Source organism: Cornus florida, unplaced genomic scaffold, assembly GCF_030987335.1.
Source record: "Cornus florida cultivar Cherokee Brave unplaced genomic scaffold, ASM3098733v1 CherokeeBrave_3.0.0_Hap2_Chr02, whole genome shotgun sequence".
Classification (NCBI taxonomy): domain Eukaryota; kingdom Viridiplantae; phylum Streptophyta; class Magnoliopsida; order Cornales; family Cornaceae; genus Cornus; species Cornus florida.
This window is the reverse complement of record NW_026775572.1, coordinates 94,031,455-94,052,243: the sequence shown is the minus strand read 5'-3', so window position 1 is coordinate 94,052,243 and position 20,789 is coordinate 94,031,455.

The following is a 20,789-nucleotide window of genomic DNA, read 5'->3' as shown; positions in this document are numbered from 1 at the left end:
GGGAGTCGTTGGCTCAACGCTTGTTACATGGGGTGATTAGAGAGATTAAGGAATTTGGACATTGTACATGGTCATACATAAAAAATAAAAAGAAAAAAAAAGAAATCAATAATAATAATTAAAAAAAAAAAATGTTTGATTGAATAACAAAGTTCATTCAATGTCTTGAGGATTGGTACTATATCTGTATGCTAGTTTGAGGGTAAGGCTATGCCATTACTTTGATTTGCTAGGATAGCAACACATTTTGATGCCGGTTCACTCAAAAAGGATGATAGAATTAATTCAATTTGCATGATTAACTTGTTTGATGTGTGGAGGACCATTTTTGCTTACATGATGTTGAAATGTTGAGAATAGCTTAGAAATGGTAGAAATTTGCATACTTGAGGTAGTCTACTTTCAACACTTGTTTAATATGTGTCGTTACTTCTCAAGTAAGAAAGAGTTTTTGATGTTTGTGGGTACCATTTCTGGATACTCTTACGAGACTTCACTCGTCCACTAGGGGTAACCTAGGGGTTAAAAAGGCTTGTTGCATATGCTAAATGCAACCGTGATCCCTATGAAAGTGGTGTTATCTTTATTTGCTTTATTAGTTCATAATTGTATATATGTTTATTTCATTTCCATGCTGTAGTTCATTGCTAGGGACCAGCAATATCTAAGTTTGGGGGCGTGATAAGTGCTTAAATATTGCACATTTCAGCACCTAAGTTAGGGTATTTCAGTCTTTGCATCTATCTTAATTTCATGTTTTAGTCCTAATTTATGTTTATGTGTATTTCAGGGCAATAAAGTTAAAATGAGCTAAGAACGGTCTATTAAATCCTTTTTGAAGTCAAGCAAAGACAATTGGATAAAACTTATAAAATGTCAAAAAGAGGCCGCAGCTCGTTGTTCATATAGTGCGCTCATTCTTTAAAAGCGGTCAATTCTACCTTTTTCCGGGCCTTTGATGATGTTCCCAACGATCAAGAAGCAAACCGATTAGCTCAGGGGCCAAATGGAGTTAAACGGGGCTTAAAAGAGATTTCTAGTACTAGGGGATCGATTGTGACGACCCTGGTTTTTAGGCCAGCGTGTCCTATGATGAACCGTAAAGATGATCCGATAACGGATCCGAATGCGGAAGCGAAAACAGAAAACAAGATTCTAAGAAGTCAAAGTGACTTTCCATGAGGTCGTCGAACTCAACAAGAACTGATGCGGAAGCAAAAGATCGAAAATATGACAAATAAATACCCAGGGGCAAAATAGTCATTTTGAAAACTGTAGATTCGGGTGCCACCGAGCACACCGCTAAAAGAACAACGAAAAACTAATCAAGATAGACTCAAGAATCGCATGATTCGGAGTCCGGACGAAGTAGAAATGGCATAACGAAGAAAAACGAGCACTTAAGGCAAAAGGGTAAACTGGTAATTATCCAAGAAAAATCGGGGCAACCGAGCACACCGTTGGAAAAACAGCGAAAAAGTAATCAAGTTAAAAAAAAAAATTCACTTGAATCGGAGTCCGGACGAAGGAGAAAAGCCCAAAAGAAGAATTGACGTCGCGGCGGCCCGACGAGGGGCCATGACAGCCCCATGCGCACGCCCATGCGCGCGTCCATGCATGCCGCGCGCACGCTGAGTGCACCACGGCTGGCAGCAGCAGCCCATAAAGCTGATGTGGGGTTATTTTTCAGAAAAATCCAGAACAGAGGCTGAATTTGGAGGTTTAGATGATTTTTTTTTGCAAAAACACAAAGAAGAAACCCCCCTCAAAATTAAGTTTTCTACGTGACTCGTGAGAGAATTAAAAAAAAAAAAAAAAAAACGCAATGTAGAATACCCGAAATGCCCCTCCATGAAATCTGGTCATAGAGGTCCAAAAAGCTGCTAAATTGAAAAACTGAGAGCTGAACTTCGTAAGCGATTTCCGATATCAACACGACATTTTCTGGAAAAACACGGAAAAGAAATCCCCCCTAAAATCATGTTTTCTATTCAATCATGTTGAAAGAAGAAAATAAAACCACCGTAAAAAGTCTATAATGCCCCTAGATCAGAATATGCAAAAAAAAAAGCGCGAAATGAATTCACAAGAGGCTCAAAACACAAACGATAAGGTTTTACCCGGAAACGACCATGCACTCAAACGTAACTTACCTATTTGGACGTGCTACAATGGTCCACGACTTAATAATACCGCCGATACAAAATCCAACCCCCCAACGGGCAAAAAGGCAAAAATATAACTTGGAATGAAAACTCGGAATCCAAAATTACAAAACGGGATCAAATGACCGTTTGGCCCTTGGCCACACTTCAAACATGATTAATAAGACCCTATGAAATAATGAAAATGGAATTCCCACACCCGATGCAACCATGGTAAAGTAATGACTTGCGATTTTTCAAGATTTTCACAATATTTCATGAAATTAAAAAGTACATAGAACACAATATAATGGTCATTGGCCTCCGACCTCATCTTATATATATCAAATACATTGAAAGGAGTGTACTTAAGTATACATTATATACATGGAATCAAATATGCATATTTTGACATATAAGTCTACAAAATGACATTTCATGCTAACATTTGCATGAAATGGAAACTTGAAAGCTACACGACATCCAAGGAATGCTAGGCGTCACGAACCAAGTCTTCGTTCCTGAAATATGACCCAGTATCGTAGGGGTGAGTAACATAAAGCTACTCATAGGAGATGAGCATGCATCGACCTAGCATTTTACAAATTTATCACCTTAAGGTGACACATGTTAAAGGGGTTCATACCACCTAACGTCTATATCGAAATGAGACTCAGGGAGCATCCTTAGCTACCTTAGAGTGTTTCTAGCATAAATCACATCATCTATGCCATTTAAACAATATGAAAGCACGTTATACAAAGTAACAAGATATAGGTTCTTAAAGGTATTAACTTGCAATCTCGAATACAGAAACAACTAAAGTGATCATGTCACCTAATGTCTATGTTCTAAATAAGTCTAAGGAATCATCCTAGGCCATGCTAAACAATCAAAACGCAATTTACAACTTCAATGCAATCTAACCACATAAAAGCATATTATATAAGGCAACAAAATACAATTTCTTAAAGCTATCAGCTTGAAATCTAAAGCACGAAAACAACAGAAGTGAGTCATGCCACCTAACGTCTAAGTTATAAATGAATAAATAGGATCAATCCTAAGCTTTATTAGAACGTCAAAACACGATTTTTAATATCGATGCAATTTAACCAACATTGGAACTTCCAATACAACGCATAAAGCACAATTTCGCAAAGTTAACATCCTGTAACTTAAAATGGAACGACAATTAAGAAACAACAAGTTATAACATCATCTAGTTATCAACTTGAAAATGAAATGCGAAATCAAATAAAGTGGATACTCGGACGTCACGCCGGGTTAGACCGACAACATAGTTACTTTAGGGTTACTAGCCCACGGGTAACCTCCCTATGTGCGCACTAGACCATATAGAGGGACTATCCCCCGTACTAGAACCACGTCCTAACCATAGTCAAACAACGACATCCCCAAGTTTCCAAAATCAACAAGTTGTGCAACAACTCATATATCAAAAGGAATATGCAAGATAATCAACTATTTACTAAGCACAACCAAATTTGGAAACCTATACAATACATGCTCTAAATCCACAACTAATATGATATGATGAATGTCGAATCTTCAGTGTGCGATTCGTTACACGCTATGCATGAATGATGATAAATATGAAGTGTGCAAATCATTACGCAAGATAATAATATATTCAATATTGAAAACATAATTTCATGAATACAAACATAGCAACTATGTTATCCAATGTTCAAAACATAACCAAATGAATATACAACAAGTCTAAGTCCATGATTTGAATATAGAAATCACTTCTAAAGCACCACTAGATCATGGAGCAAATTGATAGAATTTAAATAGATAAACACAATTATATTCTTTATATTTCCGATTCAATTTCAATTAACCTCAATTTAATATATGTTAAAGGGCATAGCAATGTCATCACCTATATCCATTCTAAAACTCAATTAGGTTGTTAGAACAACAAAGTAGAATTTTAATTAAATCATGCTAATTTAAATCCCAAGGTTCTAAAACAACTTCAGATAGTCCCAAATTAATATATACTTGTAAACAAGTCATAGCCAATACAAATATCAAGTTAAAAGCTTAATTAAGCTAATGGGACTGCAAAATAGATTTTAATTAATTCTTTTAATTAAAATCTCTAGATTTTCAAACTTAACCAAATGCTCTCAATTTAAGATATCTTAGAGAACATGCCAATGACTAATGTAATATCACATTACAAGTTTATTCATTCAATTTAAGACCATGTGACTTAACCTTTCACTAAAGTAAAATATAAATTAAAAGTTGCAATTCTCATGCAATTAATCTCAATTTAATATATGTGAATAACTATGCCTAAGCTTAATTTTCTAGCATGCCACAATACAATCCCAAGTTGTATATCACCATGAGGATTAAATCTTAAACATGGAATTTAATTAAATAAAATGTTTCAAAACCTAACCGAATATTCTAAATCAAATATATGTGAAGCTATATGGCATGTAAATCAAGAATATCAAGTCGGAATTCAAATAGAGTGAATAGTGCACTCGGGGCAAATTAATTAATCAAATTAATTAATAATTACTAATTTTCAAAACACATCCAATTACTTTCAAATTCAACTATGTTGAAGAGCATGCTAAGGTCTAATATAATATGTTAACACATATTAATTTCAAGCTAGTTAAGGCCATGTGAATTAATCTTTCACCTAAGATAAATATTAAATAAAATCTTTGATACTTGTTCAAATTCCCTCAATTTAATATATGTCAATAACCATATTATAGAGCATTATATTACCATGCTACATGTTTAAAACAAGTCATAAGTAACCAGAAAAATCAAATCCAATACAAGAAAATTAAATAATAAAATCTCTAGATTTCATATTTAAGCATGCAATCAAGTTGTATAAGCATCAATAGCATGTTATATGACAAGAATTAAACCTATAACACCTCCTACCTCAATTTGAGATGAAAATCCCAAAGGCCCACCAAAATAAAAGTGCTCCGAATTCGACGATACCGAGAGGTTTTGTCGGGGACAACACCGTGAACAAGAATCCGCAAGAAGCCCCATGAAAATCTCAAATTGACTCCAAACCCGAACTCGAAAAATTGTCGGAAATGGATTCTAATAAGGGCAAAAGGTAGAGCACGTCGAGGGAAGCAATAAATGCTAAGGCCGAAGGATTTCTACCAAGGAAAAGTGGACAAAAGGAGGAGAGAGAAAGTGGCAGCCATGGCTGCTAGGAGATCCGGCCAAGAGAGGTGGGGAAGATGACCAAAATCTGATTTTCACTTTAGGGCATCCAATTTATAGTAAGTTTAAAAAACTGCCCCGAAAGGGCCCCGCCGGGTCCGGAAAAGTGGATTTTGAGCAGACGCACTCAAAAGGAAAAACTCCATGAACAAAAAAGATTCAAAATGAGAAAATATGAACAACGAAAGAAACGGCGTTAAAAACTGAGTCCCGAGCAGAAAGTTATGCCCTGAACAAGTTCGACGGTAACCGAGTCCAGAAACTCTGAAACTGGAGAAAAATGACCAGAAGGAAATTATATGAATTTACAAGTCAACGAAAAGTGAAAATGAATCCCGTACGAGGATTTAGGCTCCAGACGAGACATTTTTGCAATAACTTTCGTTAATTGCACAATGGCCCCTACAAAAACTGTTAAGTGCGAAATTGCCCCAGAATGAAAATATCTTCAAAGAGATATTTTCTTAGATGACCCTGAAATAAAATATCTTCAAAAGATATTTATGAAAAACACCCCAAGAAATGAAAAAGATTCTGAAGAATTGTGCATCCATACCACTATGGACACCGGGAGTAACTAGAGTATTTTCTTGCAAAATTAAAGATACGTATTTCGAGGAAACCACACAAGATGAAGGCACGTGAAGTCAAAAACCAACTCCGAGCATGAGAAGTGAGGTTGTGCCAACAATGTGACAAATGGGGAAAAGATAGAATAGGGAAAAGGACGAAATAGCGCATAGTGTCGAAAAACGAAAAATGTGAAAATGACTCGGTCCTCAAAGGAAGTTGTCAATCCACGGAAAAGAGTTTTAGGAACCAATTCTGAGCACTCGAGATGACACTAAGCGACACAAAACAGAGCTCAGAAAAAAAAATTAAACGAAAAAAATTCATTCGTAAAATTTCAGGAAAAAGGAAAGGAATGCAAATGACTGGGTCGTTACATCGATCCCTCACTATGGGGGATCGATCCCCTACTATTGGTAGAAAGGTGCAAAAAAATACCCCCTGGGGATCGATCCCCAAGGCTGGGGGATCGATCCCCAAGCCCTTGGCAGCATTACGGGATTTATCTTTTACTTGGCTACCAGATTTTATTGTTTGGGCTTATTTTTTGTAACTTATGGGCTTTAATAGAGTTTGTTACTTAAGGGAAACAAGCCCATTATTTTTAGGGTGAGTTTTTCATTAGTTTGGAGTGAGTTTTATTTTTATCATTATTAAGTTTTATTTTCTGTACCGCAATATTACGTTCTTTCTGGAAAAAGGAGAAAGCTAGGGTTGGAAGAACATTTTACGGAGGCTCTGTCTACAATTGAAGGAAGAAGAAGAAGGAGCCAAAATATGAGGATTGGGCTTGTTGACACCATGATCATCTCCTCCATGAGATAGTTCTTCACTTAGGACTTGAATGAGCCCTAAGTTCATATAACCTAAACCTTTGTATTTCTTTTCTTGGGGAATTAATATGTTGTAATTAACTGTATGGTCTTGTGATTTCTTTATATATATATGCTTGATTTAACAAATTAGGGCTTGTATTGATAAATTCTTCCACTAAAATCTCTAGTTGATTGTATGTCTATATATGATTAATTAGGTATTTTAGTCTTCATTAGCTGATTGAAAATTAATTCTTCCATTGATTCTATATGAAAATTGCATGTCTATGTGTGATTGATTTAGAATTATACTCTACACTAGATACTTCTTTTAGTTGTGTTTAGTGATGGCCATAACATGATACTTAGTTGATACAATTGTCAATTAATTTGATGAATAAAGGCTTAATCTTAATGGGTTGTTCTACAAATTAGCTTATTGTCATTAGTTAACTGTAGTAAAGTAGGCAATTTGTGCTTGATTATGTTAATACATACTTCTAATTACAATTAGTATTATCTTCTTGAATGATGTGTGCTCTTATCGGATACATTTGTGAATGTGTATGGTGGGTTATGACGTAGTTTTGAATGGGTTCTACACTTTAGTTTAATTGTCATTAGGTAGACAATTCATTCTTGATATTGATAATCTATGCTTACAATTGTGATTTATGATGATAATGTGACCACATCTATAATTACACTAATGAATTCCCCATTAATTGAAAGCATATGGTTAATTGCATGAGCTTAGTGGTGAATCCTAACCCTAAGACTCTCTTCATATCTCTTTAATTCTTAGTTTAATTTAATTTAATTTACTTGCAATGTCATTTCCATTTCCATGCTTTCAATTGAACTCTAGTTTAATTATTCACCAAAATATTTTTCTCTCAAACTCTCTCTCTTTATTTCTCTCTTTCACAATCTAATTAACTTTAAAACCAAGTTTAATCCCAACACGTGTTCAATCCCTTGGGACGATCCCTACTCGCTTCATACTACATAGTATAAGTATTTAGCGGTTTATAAATGTAAACTATGATGCCCGCCTGATACCATTTCCAAAACCAAAGTGTTGTGCATTATTTTGTGCACATGCTAGGGTCGAATGAAGCATAATGGTGCGTATGACATTGTTGTCAGAGTTTGGGATTGGCCGGGATGGTCCGGAACATCTTTAGACCATATTCCAACTCTGACAGATGCCTGGTTCCTATATTGCCTTTGGCCATGATCATTTTGCGACATTGATGTCATTTGTGTCAAGAGTTTCATGGGTAGACCTAGTGGGGGGTAGGTTATGAACTAGTGCTTTATACTGTCATCTTACCATACAAAGTTGTGTATTATAGGCGAGTGCTAGTTACCGTCGATGCTACCTTACTGACGAGTAAGTGTGGGCGGGCGCTGTGCACTGTCTTTGCTACTGCACATTTGAGTACGCCGTGGGCGGGTTCTAGTCGCTATTCGTACTGCCATGTCGTCTTTGTTCGGTACCTTGATTTGATATGTGGTTATATTGGAGTTCCTTTGGTGGTTGTTTTTGAATTGGTATGATGGTTCAGCGGGAGGGATGGTTACGGTTGTTGTCTTCCGTTCCCTCGTCTAACCTTGGGTTCTGTGTGTGAGTTCTGACTTGTCGTGTGGCCATGTGGTCACTTTTCCTCTGAGAGGTTGTCTTGTCATGAGCACATGGGTGCAAATGACACTGGTCTATGGATTTCCTTTCAGTTTTGAGGTCGCTGGTGTAGCGTGTTGTGTGGGATACTCGGAGATGTACTCCGTAGTTATCTTGGTTTTGCCTTTTATTTCGTTGGAATAGGATTTCAGGGACGAAATCCCTTTAAGGTGGGAAGGTTGTAATGACCCGGTCAATTTCATTCCTTTCCCTTTTCTCAGATTTTCACAGATATTTTTTTTCCATTGATTTTTTCCTTTCTGAGTTCAGTTCCTCATCGCTTAGTATCGTCTCGAGTGCTCTGGAGTGATTTCCAAAACTCTTTTCTATGGATTGACAACTTCCTTTGAGAACCGAGTCATTTCTACATTTTTCGTTTTTCGACACTATTTATTTTTCGTCCTTTTCCCTATTTCGTCTTTTTCCCTATTTTGTCTTTTCCCCGTTTGTCACTTTGTTTGAAAAACCACACTTCTTGCGTTCGGAGTTGGTTTTTGACTTCATGTATCTTCATTCTAAGTGGTTTCCACGAAATACGTATATTCACTTTTGTAAGAAAGTACTCTGGTTGCTCCCGGTGTCCATAGGGGCATGAATGCATTGTTTTTCGGAATCTTTTTCTTTTCTTGGGGTATTTTTCGTAAATATCTTTTGAAGATATTTTATTTCAGGGGTTTTTAAGAAAATATTTTTGAAAGATATTTTCATTTTGGGGCAGTTGTGCAGTTTTCACTTTTTAGAGGGGCCATTGTGCAATTAATGAAAGTTATTGCAAAAATGCCTCGTCTAGAGCCTGGATCCTCGTACGGGATTCATTTTCACATTTCGTTGAATCGTGTACTCTTAGAATTTCGTTCTGGTTGTTTTTCTCCAGTTTTAGAGTTTCTGACCTCGGTTGCTGCCACACTTAATCGGGGCATATCTCTCTACTCGGGACTCAGTTTTTGACGTTGTTTCTTCCGTTGTTCATGTTTTCTCATTTTGAATCTTTTTTGTTCATGGAGTTTTGCCGTTTGAGCACGTCTGCTCAAATTTCACTTTTCCAGACCCGACGAGGCCCTTTCGGGGCACTTTTTGAGATTTTCTATAAATAGGGCACTTAAAGAGAAAATATCAGATTTTCTTCTCTCTCTCCTCTCTCTTGGCCAGCAGCCATGGCTGCCAAGGGGCTGCCACCCTTCTTCTTCATTTTTCGGCCACTTCCCTCGAGTGAAACATCGTAGTAACTTAGTGTTTAATGCTTGTCTTGATGGCGCGCATCGTTCACCCTTATTAGAACCCATTTCTAACCATTTTTCGAGTTTGGGTTTGAAGTCAAGTTGTGATTTTGATGGGGCTTCTTGGGGATTCTTGTTCACGGCGTTGTCCCTAACAAAACCCTTCGGTATCGTCGGATTCGGAGCACATTTTTTTCGATGGGCTTTTAAGATTTTCATCTCAAATTGAGGTAGGGGATGTTTTAGGATTGTTTATGTGTTGTATTAAGTGTTTCCCATGATTATACAACTTGTATGCATGCTTTTGTTTAAAATTTAGAATTTAATTTAATTAATTTCTATGGTTAGGATTTAATTCACATGATGATGTATAACTTAGATTTAAATTGTGGCATGCTAGAAAGTTTAGTTTTAATATGTTTGTTAACATATATTAAATAGGGATTATTTAAATAAGAATTGCATTTTTTATTTAATATTTTTCTTTTGTGAAAGATTAATTTTCATGGCCGTACCTTGCATGAAATTAAGCTGTAACATGCTTTTAAATTAAGTCTTGGCATGTTTTTTAACATACTTTAATTTGAGAGCATTTGGATAAATATGAAAATCTAGAGATTTTAATTAAAATGATAAATTAAAATCTATTTAAAGGTTCCATTGGTTTAATTAAGTTTTTAACTTGATATTTGTGATGACTAGGGCTTATATACTAGCATATATTAATTTGGGACCATTTGATGTTGTTTTAGAATTTAGGGATTTAATTATCATGTTTTAATTAAATTCCATCCTATTGATCCAATGACCTAAGTAAGCTTTTGATTTGATTCATGTAATGAATAAGTTATGTTGTTTAACATATGTTAATTAGGGTTCATTTGATTGAGATATGAAATTTAGAGAAATTAATTAGGTTATATAATTAATTTCTGTTTCTATTGCATTATTGATTAAATCATGTGTTTAACATTGATATTATGTTCGAAGCATGATTTTAGACTTGTAATGGATTTATTCGATTATGTTTCAATATTGAATTATATTGTTATAGCGTGTAATGAATCGCACACTGAAGATTCGACATGTGATGTTATTATAGCTCGTAATGAATCGCGCTCTGAAGATTTGACATTGTCATCCTATCGTAGTTGTGGATTTAGAGCATGTATTGTGTGGTTTCGACCTACTTGTGCATGGAATGTAGTTTCGCGCTGTATACATATTTTTCGTATATAAGTTGTTAACTTATTTATTTTCGAGTCACTTGGGACATGGTTACTATAACAAGGCTAGAGTTTGGCTCTAGTGCGGGAGGTATGAGTTCTCCCTGTCGAGATAGTACGCACTAGGGGTGGTATTACTAGCGGGTTAGTCCCCGGAATAGCCGTTGAGGTCTTGGCAGAATTCCGAGCTTAGATGTCGAAGTGTTCCACTAATTGATTTCGCACTTTAAGATTTCTAGTTGATAACCTAGAGAATCTATGTCTTGATGTGTGGTATTATATATTCTAATTATACTAAATTGCTATATTTAGTTGATTTCGCACTTTTAGATTTCAAGTTGATAACTTTGAGAATCTATATCATGCTGCTTTGTATAGCATGCTCCTATTGGGTTTGAATTGCATGGATGATGTGATTGATGCTAGAAATGACCTAGGGTAGCTTAGGATGCTCCCTGAGTCTCATCTTAACATAGACGTTAGGTGGCACGAGCCCCTTTAGCATGTTTCACCTTAAGGTGATAAAATTGTAAAACGTTTGGTCGATGTATGCTCATTTCTTATGAGTAGCTTTATGTTACTCACCCCAAAGTTACTGGGGCATATTTCAGGTACAGGATACAAGATTGGAGATTTGCACTTGCTTTCGGTGAATTGCAGAGTGGAAGTTTCTTTAGAAGTATTCTTGTTCACATGCAAGTGTTAGCATGTTTAAGTTTTGCCTATGAAATGTAATTTTTTCAACTTAGAGGTTTGATATGTTAAATGTCGTAAATGAATTGTAATAAGGCCATAGGCCATTTCAACATGTTTAAAACGTTGTTTTACACTTGCGTGTATGTTCACATCATCACACACTTGCATATGATTAAGTTTGATCATACAATAGGGGATTCAAGTGAGGCTTAAAGTCTCTTTTTCAGTTTTGGTGTACGTGGTCTAGTTTGAACTAGATTTTGTCCCTTTGGTTGTCATTTGTGCCATAGGGTACCATTTGACCCTTTTCATGTTAGTTTTCGCTTCCGGTTATTTCTTTGAGCTCCGTGACTTCATAGAAGGTCACATTGGTGTCTTGGGGATGGTTTATATCTCTATAGACTTTGGTTTTATCTTTCGCTTCTGCATTTCGGATTCGTCATCGGGTCAACTTTCGGTTCATCACTGACGCACTGGGTTGAAAAACTTGGGCCGTCATAGTTTTACATTCAATTATTCATATTAAGTTTGTTGATATGTTCACATACTCACATCTCCTAGAAAATCAGCTTTAAACCTTTGTTTTTAAACCAATTCATGAGGGGATTTGAGGCTTGGGTTGAACCTTAATGTTTTTGACATGTAGTAGGCCCTACTGCACTCTTTGAGTCATTTTGGTTAACCAATGGCTTTTGGGAACTTCATTGAATAGTAAAACACACATTCCAATAGCCAAAATCACTGTTTAGGTCTATTTCAGTCGACCAATGCCTTATTTCGGTCTACCGAAGTGACCTCCCCTCAACAACCAGCTTTCAGGAAAAGTTCTGTTAATTTTAATCAACCAAAATGCCATTTCGGTCGACCTAAATAGCTCTCATGCACCAGCCTTCTAGATTTTGTTTCAGTATTATTGTTTCGACTTCAAACGGTCATAACTCCTTCATTTCTTATCCAAATAGGGTGATTCTTGAGCCTAAACTCAAGGATTTTGAGTTAAGTTTCCAATGGTATCAATTCCATTCTCAGATACAAATCAAAGTGGGAGTTATTCATGTTTTACTGAGGTAGTGTCAATGTTCGCTTAAACCGAAAATGGGCATTTTTGTGAGATTCTTGGCCAAAGTTCTTAGAACCTCTTGGAATGTTGTAAAATGATTAGATTAGATTGTATTCACCTTGTTTGACTTGTTTAGAGTCAATTTTCTCTTTTTATTTTTGAATTGACCATTTTGCCGATTGACTAATGGATTTTACCTGTTTTAACTCTAGTTTCCTTTTTCGCTCTCTTTAAGTTCCGTGACTTCATGGAATGTCACATTGGTGTCTTAGAGTGATTTATATCTCTAAGGACTATATTTTTATCTTTCACTTCCGCATTTCGGATCCGTTATTGGGTTAACTTTCGGGTTATCATTAACGCACCGGGTTGAAAAACTTGGGCTGTCACAAGAAGGCTAAACATAAGGCGCCATCATTGAACATGGGGGTACGTCAGCTATAACCTCCTCAGAGGCCTTGATTTTGGGTCTTCGTACTTTCAAAGAAGTCAAATATAGAACACATTCGTCAAGGCATACTGTCCCAATTTTCAACTGACATTACTTTTGGTTCACTACAGTTACCATTACTGTGACGGCCCTGGTTTTTCAAGCCAGTGTGTCTTGTGATGAACCGAAGATTGACCCGATAACGGATCCAGATGCAGAAGCAAAAAATAAAACAACGGTCTCCCAAGGCACAACACGCCTCTAAGACACTTTGATGACCTTTCATGAGGTCATGAAACTCAATAAGAACTGATACGGAAGCAAAAGGTCAGAAATATGACAAATAAGCCCCCAGGGGCAAAATAGTCATTTTGCAAAAATATGAATTCAGGTACTACTGAGTACACCGCTGGAAAGACAATAAAAAACTAATCATGATGGACTCAAGAATCGAATGATTCGGAGTCCGGACGAAGGAGGAACAACAAAAAAAAGAAAAACGGACATATAAAGCAAAAAGGGTAAACTAGTAATTATTCAGAAATATTCGGGCATAACCGAGCACACCGTTGAATAGACGACAAAAATTTAGTCAAGTTCAAAAAAAATTTTACTCGATTTGGAATCCGGACGTGGTAGAAAGGTCAAAAACAAAAACAATGTCGCGGCGGCCCGACGAGGGTCACAACTGCTACAGTGCTATCGACCCACTATTGCTGCAACTGAGAGTAAAAACGGGCATCTAAACGGACTTTTTTGGAAAAACTCAAAGAAGAAACCCCCCCTAAAATCAAGTTTTCTACCTGGCATTGCAGACGGAAACAAAAAAAAAAAAATTGCATTGTAAAATGCCCAGAATGCCCCCAAGAAAATCAAGTCAAGAAGGTAAAAATCAGTCCTAACTACTGCCCAAGAAAAGGAAATGGGGCTTCGGGAGGTTTTTTGTAATACCCCTAATTTTCAAAAGGATAAGAGTGGAATTTAAATTTTATTTTATGTGCTTAGGTGTCAAATTGTTTTAAATTAATTATTTTTTTTTAATTATTTGTTTTAATTATTGTATTTAAATTGTGTGGTTTGTTTAATGATGTTATTTAAGTGTATTTTATTTCTTTTAATTGAATTACTTATTTAAATTATTTTAAATTGTCTACTGGTTTATTTAATGGAATTAATTGGGTTACATTAGTATTTCTAATTGTAATATTAAATTAGGGTTTTAGTTTTTATGGATCACGTTTTTGGCCAACTAGGGTTTTAGTTGGGTTTTCGGCTTTCATTATATGTAGACTTAGGGTTTATATTTGTCTATATATATACTGTTATAAGTTTACAAAGGGGTCTGGAGAACTCTGTTCGCGTACAGAGACATAGAGAAACAGAGAAGGAATTGTGAGAAACAGAGAGAGTTTAGTTAGGATTTCGGTCATGAACCCAAGCTGAATCAAGAATAGGAAAAAGGAGTGCTACTCGTGGGTTGAACCTAGGGCAATAAAGGAGTGGACGACGCTCAAGGGGTTGCCGAAAAGTCTAGACAAAGGATGGTTAAAGGCTTCAAACCGAAACCTTAAAGGGCAAGTTCTTTCCTTTCTCTCTCCCATTACCTGTGTTCTGTGAAACATTAGGCTATCTCTAGGGTTTAATGTGACGACCCTGATTTTTAGGCCAGCGTGTCCTGTGATGAACCATAAGGATGATCCGATAATGAATCCGAATGCAGAAGCGAAAACAGAAAACAAGACTCTAAGAGGTCAAAGTGACCTTCCATGAGGTCGTAGAACTCAACAAGAACTGATGTGGAAGCAAAAGATCGAAAAGATGACAAATAAGCCCCCAGGGGCAAAATAGTCATTTCTAAAAAATATAGATTCGGGTGCCACCGAGCACACCGCTGGAAGGACTATGAAAAACTAATCAAGATAGACTTAAAAATCGCATGATTTGGAGTCCGGACAAAGGAGAAATGGCATGACGATGAAAAACGAATACTTAAAGCTATAAGGGCAAACTGGTAATTATCCAAAAATATCTGGCTGTAACCGAGCACACCGTTGGATAGATGACGAAAAATTAATCAAGTTAAAAAAAAAATTCACTTGAATCGGAGTCCGGACGAAGGAAAAAAGCCCAAAAGAAGATTTGACGTCGCGGCGGCCCGATGAGGGGCCATGACAGCCCCCCATGCGCGCCCATGTGCACGACCATGCACGCCGCGCGTGCGCTGGGCGCACACACGGCTGCCAGCAGCCCAAAAGCTGCTCTGTGCTTTTTTTTAAAAGAAAACCAGAACAGAGGCTGAATTTGGAGGCCTAGATGAATTTTTTTGCAAAAACACAAAGAAGAAACCCCCCTGAAAATTGAGTTTTCTACATGATTCGCGAAAGAATTAAAAAAAAACGCAATGTAAAATGCCCAAAATGCCCTCCAAAGAAATCTGGTCCAGAGGGTCGAAAAAGCTGCTAAATAGTAAACTGAAAGCTGAAATTCGTAAGCGATTTCCGATGCCAAGACGACATTTTCTGGAAAAACACGAAAAAGAAACCCCCCCTAAAATCATGTTTTCTATTCAACCATATTGAAAAAAGAAAATAAAACCACCGTGAAAAGTCTAGAATACCCCTAGATCAGAATATGCAACAAAAACGCAAAATGAAATCGTAGGAGGCTCAAAACACAACCGATGAGGTTTTGCCCGGAAACGACTATGCACGCAAATGTAACTTACCTATTTGGATGTGCTACAATGGTTCACGACTTAAAAATACCACTAATACAAAATCCGACCCCCCAACGGGCAAAAGGGCAAAAATGGAACTTGGAATTAAAACTCGGAATCTAAAAATACAAAACGGGATCAAATGACCGTTTGGCCCTTGGCCACACTTCAAACATGATTTATAAGACCCTATGAAAGAAAGAAAATGAAATTCCCACACCCGATGCAACCATGGTGAAGCAATGGCTTGCGATTTTTTAAGATTTTCATAATATTTCATGAAGTTAAAAAGTTATATATTATACAATACACATGTCATTGGCCTCCGGCCTCATCTCATACATATCAAATACATTGAAAGGAGTGCACTTATGTACACATTACATACATGGAATCAAATATACATATTTTGACATATAAGTCTACAAAATGACATTTCATGTTAACATTTGCATGAAATGGAAACTTGAAAGTTACACGACATCCAATGAATGCTAGGCGTCACGAACCAAGTCTTCGTACCTGAAATATGCCCCAGTATCGTAGGGGTGAGTAACATAAAGCTACTCGTAGGAGATGAGCATGCATCGACCTAGCATTTTACAAATTTATCACCTTAAGGTGAAACATGTTAAAGGGGTTCATGCCACCTAACGTCTATATCGAAATGAGACTCAGGGAGCATCCTAAGCTACCTTAGAGTGTTTCTAGCATAAATCACATCATCTATGCCATTTAAACAATATGGAAGCACGTTATACAAAGCAACAAGATATAGGTTCTTAAAGGTATTAACTTGCAATCTCGAATACAAAAACAACTAAAGTGATCATGTCACCTAACGTCTATGTTCTAAATAAGTCTAAGGAATCATCCTAGGCCATGCTGAACAATCAAAACGCAATTTACAACTTCAATGCAATCTAACCACATAAAAGCATATTATATAAGGCAACAAAATACAATTTCTTAAAGCTATCAGCTTGAAATCTAAAGCACGAAAACAACAGAAGTGGGTCATGCCACCTAATGTCTAAGTTATAAATGAATCAATAGGATCAATCCTAAGCTTTATTAGAACGTCAAAACACGATTTTCAATATCGATGCAATTTAACCAATATTAGAACTTCCAATACAACGCATAAAGCATAATTTCGCAAAGTTAACATCCTGTAACTTAAAATGGAATGACAATTAAGAAACAACAAGTTACAACATCATCTAGCTATCAACTTGAAAATGAAATGCGAAATCAAACAAAGTGGATACTCGGACGTCACGCCGGGTTAGACCGACAACATAGTTACTTTAGGGTTACTAGCCCATGGGTAACCTCCCTATGTGCGCACTAGACTATATATAGAGGGACTATCCCTCGTACTAGAACCACGTCCTAGCCATAGTCAAACAACGACATTCCCAAATTTCCAAAATCAACAAATTGTGCAACAACGTATATATCAACAGGAATATGCAAGATAATCAACTATCTATTAAGCACAACCAAATTTGGAAACCTATACAATACATGCTCTAAATCCACAACTAATATGATATGATGAATGTCGAATCTTCAGTGTGCGATTCGTTACACGCTATGTATGAAAGATGTTAAACACGAAGTGTGCAAATCATTACACAAGGCAACAATATATTCAATAAGGAAAATATATTTTCATGAATACAAACATAGCAACTATGTTATCCAATGTTCAAAACATAACCAAATGAATATACAACAAGTCTAAGTTCATGATTTGAATATTGAAACCACTCCTAAAACACAACTAGATCATGGAGCAAATTGATAGAATTTAAATAGATAAACACAATTAAATTCTATAGATTTCCGATTCAATTCCAATTAACCTCAATTTAACACATGTTAAAGGATATGGCAAGGTCATCACCTATATCCATTCTAAAACTCAATTAGGTTGTTAGAACAACAAAGTAAAACTTTAATTCAATCATGCTAATTTAAATCCCAAGGTTGTAAAACAACTTCAAATAGTCCCAAATTAGTATATACTAGTAAACAAGTCATGGCCAATACAAACATCAAGTTAAAACCTTAATTAAGCTAATGGGACCACAAAATAGATTTTAATTAATTCTTTTAATTAAAATCTCTAGATTTTCAAACTTAACCAAATGCTCTCAATTTAACATATCTTAGAGAACATGTCAAGGACTAATGTGATATCACATTACAAACTTATTTCATGCAAGTTACACCTATATAAATTAAACTTTCACTAAAGTTAAATATAAAATAAAGGTTGCAATTCTCATGCAATTAATCCCAATTTAATATATGTGAACAACCACACCAAAGCTTAATTTTCTAGCATGCCACAATTCAATTCCAAGTTGTATATCACCATGAGAATTAAATCTTAAACAAGGAAATTAATTAAATGAAAGGTTTCAAAACCTCACCGAATATTCTAAATCAAATATATGTGAAACTATATGGCATGTAAATCAAGAATATCAAGTCGGAATTCAAATAGAGTGAATAGTACACTCGGGGCAAATTAATTAATCAAATTAATTAATAATTACTAATTTTCAAAATACCTCCAATTACTTTCAAATCCAACTATGTTGAAGAGAATGCTAAGGCCTAATATAATATGCTAACACATATTAATTTCAAGCTAGTTAAGGCCATGTGAATTAATCTTTCACCTAAGATAAATATTAAATAAAATCTTTAATACTTATTCAAATGTTTCAATTTTAATACATGACAATGAACATATCAAGGGGCAATATAAAATCATGCTACATGTTTAAACCAAGTCATGAGCAACCGGGAAAATTAGATCCCGTACAAGAAAAATAAATAATAAAATCTCTAGATTTTATATTTAATCATGCAAACAAGTAGTATAAGCATTACAAGCATGCTATATAACAAGAATTTAAACCTAGAACATCCCCTACCTCAATTTGAGATAAAAATCTCAAAAGCCATTAAAATGGAACGGCTCCGAATCCGACGAAACTACTAGGTTTTGTCAGGGACAACGCCGTGAACATAACCCCCATGAAAGCCCCATCAAAATCATAACTTGACCTCAAAACCAAACTCAAGAAATGGTCAAAACTGAATTATAATAAGGGGGAAAGGTAGAGCACGGCGAGGGGAACAACAAACGTTAAGGCCGAAGACTTTCCATCAAGGAAAAGTGAACCAAAAGAGGAGAGAGAAGATGAAAGCACCCCTTGGGCTGCCATGGGAGCTCCAGGTCGTGCATGAAGAGGGGAGAAGATGAAAAATGAAATATCTCACCCCCCCTTTTATAGAAATCTCAAAAAGAGCCCCGAACGAGCCCCGCCGGGTCCGAAAAAGTAAAATTTGAGCAGACGCCCTCAAATGGCAAAACTTTGTGAACAAAAAAGATTCAAAATGATAAAATATGAACAATGGAAGAAATAGCGTCAAAAACCGAGTCCCGAACAGAAAGTTATGCCCAAAACAAGTTTGACAAAAACCGGGGCCAGAAACCCTGAAACTGGAAAACATCGACCAGGAGGAAATTCCAAGAGTACACAACTTGATGAATTGTGAAAATGAATCCCATACGAGGATCCAGGCTCAAAACAAGACATTTTGCAATAACTTTCATTAATTGCATAATGGCCCCTCCAAAAAGTGAAAACTGCACTTATGGCCCAGAATGAAAATATCTTCGAAAAATATTGTCTTAAAAACCCCTAAAATAAAATATCTTCAAAATATAGTCATGAAAAACACCCCAAGAAAAGAAAATAATTTCAAAGAACTTTGCATCCATGCCCCTATGGATACCGGGAGCAACTAGAGTATTTTCTTGCAAAAGTAAAGATACGTATTTCGAGAAAACCACTCAAGATGAAGGCACGTGAAGTCAAAAACCAACTCCGAGCATGAGAAGTGAGGTTGTGCCAACAATGTGACAAATGGGGAAAAGACAGAATAGTGAAAAAGACGAAACAGGGAAAAGGACGAAAGACGCATAGTGTCCGAAAAGTGAAAATGCAGAAATGACTCGGTCCTCAAAGGAAGTTATCAATTCACATGAAAGAGTCTCAGAAACCAATTCTGAGCACTCGAGATGACACTAAGCGACATGAAACAGAGCTCAGAAAAGAAAATTAAACGAAAAAAATTCATTCGTAAAATTTCAAGAAAAAGGAAAGGGAGGCAAATGACAGGGTCGTTACATTTAATTAATTAGTTACTGGGATTTACATGTTTACAATATGCTATATTGATGATCTGTAAGTGTTGAATTAAATTCTATTACAGTTAGTGCATGTTTAGTTCAGTTCGTTTCTTTAAGCATGCTGAATTGGTATTGTTATTGGTTACAGTAATTGCTCCTAATCACTGTAAACAAACCATGGGGATGATACTGGGATTAGATAAGACTCCTAAGTTCAGTATAGAAGAAGAACAGAAGAGGTGGAAGCGGCCGGAGATGAGGCAGAAAGCCGTAGAAGTTGCAGAAGTGCAGACGGCTCTGAAAGGAATGAGATCCAGCTCTAGGGCAAGGAGAGCCGGCTCTAGGCTAGGGAGAGTGGGCTCCCTCTTGTGGGGAGCCGGCTCCATGCAAAAATTGCACCTGTAGGTGCAGTTCTGAGGTTTTTTGAATTTTCAGGGGTTGTGAGGCAAATCTGGAATTGTAATTGGCCTTCTATATAATTTTAAATAACATGTTTAAGTCCCAGGATGGTTAGTCTATGCAATTAAGCTAAATTGACATCATGAAATTTAAATCCCTTAATTATATGTTGTCCATGGAAGTGAAGGATTTAACTGTAGGTTGCTGTTCTAGCAAGTATTACGGGTTAGTATGATTATACTCTAAATGTAATTTAGTATAATATGCTCTGTTAGGTATCGGATTTGTAATATATCAGTCCCTAGATTTGTAGTTATTTAATCGCATACTGTAACCGGATAGGGAATATTTAACTGCTTGTTGT